Source organism: Otolemur garnettii, unplaced genomic scaffold, assembly GCF_000181295.1.
Source record: "Otolemur garnettii isolate 467f Iridium unplaced genomic scaffold, OtoGar3 scaffold00174, whole genome shotgun sequence".
Taxonomy (NCBI): Eukaryota; Metazoa; Chordata; class Mammalia; order Primates; family Galagidae; genus Otolemur; species Otolemur garnettii.
The window spans coordinates 3,109,605-3,112,072 of NW_003852569.1; positions in this window are offsets into that span (position 1 = coordinate 3,109,605).

A 2,468-nucleotide genomic window follows, 5' to 3' on the forward strand; every position below is an offset into this window, starting at 1 on the left:
TACACATAAATTCACCATTTGTAGCATTTCAAACTGACCAAAGAAGCTGGATTTCTTTGGGAACCATCCCACAATAACAACCATTCCTATTTGCAGAAACCACAGCTAACATACATATCTGGGTAACTGAAAATTTGGTTAAATAAGATCTTTGCATTCCCAAGGTTGAAATGATCTAGTCTCAGTGAAATTTTGGCTCTGTTGATTTGAGCTTGTTATGAATATAATTTATGTTTCCCCCTCAACTTCTTAACTACTTCTAGACCATTGTATAGATTGACAGCTTTTAAAATGTAGACTGTGGACCAAGGTAATCTTATAAGGTGTTCTGATGTATAAAATAGAATTTAATTTTGTTTCAGAGAGGTCCATAGTCAATTCAGGTAGAAAAGAACAGTTGCTCAGAATGAGACATGTTTTTGTGGGCAAAAGATTAGAAAAGACAGTTCACTGAAGATTAAACAAAAGACTAATAAACACATGAAGAAATGCTCACTGGTAACCTGAAAAGTGCAAATTAAAATCACAATAGAGATGCCATTTCATATTTATGAGATAAGCAGAAATTCAAATGGCTGACAGTACTAAATATAGGTAAAAATTTAAAACAACAAAAATTCATGTATTGCTAGTAGAAAAGTAAAAATTTGTAAATAATTATGGAGAGTACTATTGAAATAAAAAGAAAATACACTGTACATACTCATGGCCTCAAAAACTGTGCTCCTGGGTATGTATCTAGAATAGAGTTTCTCTTCCTTGTTATGAGAAGAGCGGCCAAGCAGGACTTGGGGCAGCCAGAGCCCTTGGGAGGGTCCCCACTGGCTATGAACTGCCTTATTCCTTCATCTGTGTGATTTTCCAATATTTTCTTTCTTTTTTGAGACAGAGCCTCAAGCTGTCCCCCTGGGTAGAGTGCCGTGGCATAGCTCACAGCAACCTCCAACTCCTGGGATCAAGCAAGTCTCCTGCCTTCGCCTCCCAAGTAGCTGAGACCACAGGCGCCCGCCACAATGCCCAGCTATTTTTTGGTTGCAGCTGTCACTGTTGATTGGCAGGCCTGGGCTGGATTCGAACCTGCCACCTTAGGTGTATGTGGCTGGCGCCTAAGCCACTTGAGCCACAGGTGCCAAGCCAATTTTCCAATATTTTCTATGTGTAGTCATGAAAGGGAAGACCTAGAGAACACTCACTTATGTATGAGACACATATAAGAATGTCCTGGCTGGGCGCCTGTAGCTCAGTGGTTAGGGCACCAGGCCACATATACTGAGGCAGGTGGGTTCGAACCTGGCCTGGGATCTGCTAAACAATGACAACTGCAATAACAACAACAAAAACCGGTCCTTGTGGCAGGCGCCTGTAATCCCAGCTATTTGTGAGGTTGAGGCAAGAGAATCACTTAAGCCTAGGAGTTTGAGGTTGCTGTGAGCTGTGATGCCATGGTTCTCTACTGAGGATAACATAGTGACACTCTTGTCTCAAAAAAAAAAAAAAAAAAAGAAGAATGTTCCTACCAGTACTACTGATAAACAAAAAAAAGTTGAAAATGGCTCGGCGCCTGTGGCTCAAGTAGCTAAGGTGCCAGCCACATACACCTGAGTTGGCGGGTTTGAATCCAGCCCAGGCCTACCAAACAACAATGACGGCCGCAACCAAAAAATACCTGGGCATTGTGGTGGGCTTCTCTAGACCCAGCTACTTGGGAGTCTGAGGCAAGAGAATTGTTTTAGCCCAAGAGTTTGAGGTTGCTGTAAGCTGTGATGCTACAGCACTCTACCCAGGGCGATAGCTTGAGGCTCTGTCTCAAAAAAAAAAAAAAAAAAAAAAAAAAAAAAAAATTTGAAAAGAACCTAAATGTCCGTCAACAGAAGAATTAATAAATAAATCATGGAATAATTTTATAATAAAACATTATATACAGTGGTTAAGATTAATGAAGCACAGTCAAGGGCATCTGTATGGTGGAGGAATAGAAGCAGCATACACAGTACTTACAGAGTATATCATTTATGTAACATTTGAAAGCATGCAAAAATAATAACATATTGCTTAGGACTATAAACCTGTAGAAAGATGTATGAAGAAATGCTACATTAGGGTCCTGTGCAGTGGTTCATGCCTATAATCCCTGCACTCAGGAAGGCTGAGGCAAGAGAATCGTTTGAGCTCAGGAGTTAGAAACCAGCCTGAGCAAGAGTGAGACAACATCTCTACTGAAAATAGAGAAACAAAGCAAAACTAGCCAGGCATCTTTGTGGGCACCTGTAGTCCCAGCTACTCAGGAAGCTGAGACAAGAGGATCACTTGAGTTCAAGAGTTTGAGGTTGCCACACACTATGATGATGCCATGGTAGAGACCCAGGACAACAGAGTGAGACTCTATTATAAAAAAAAAAAGCTGGCTTGGCACCTGTGGCTCAAGTGGCTAAGGCGCCAGCCACATACACCTAAGGTGGTGGGTTCGA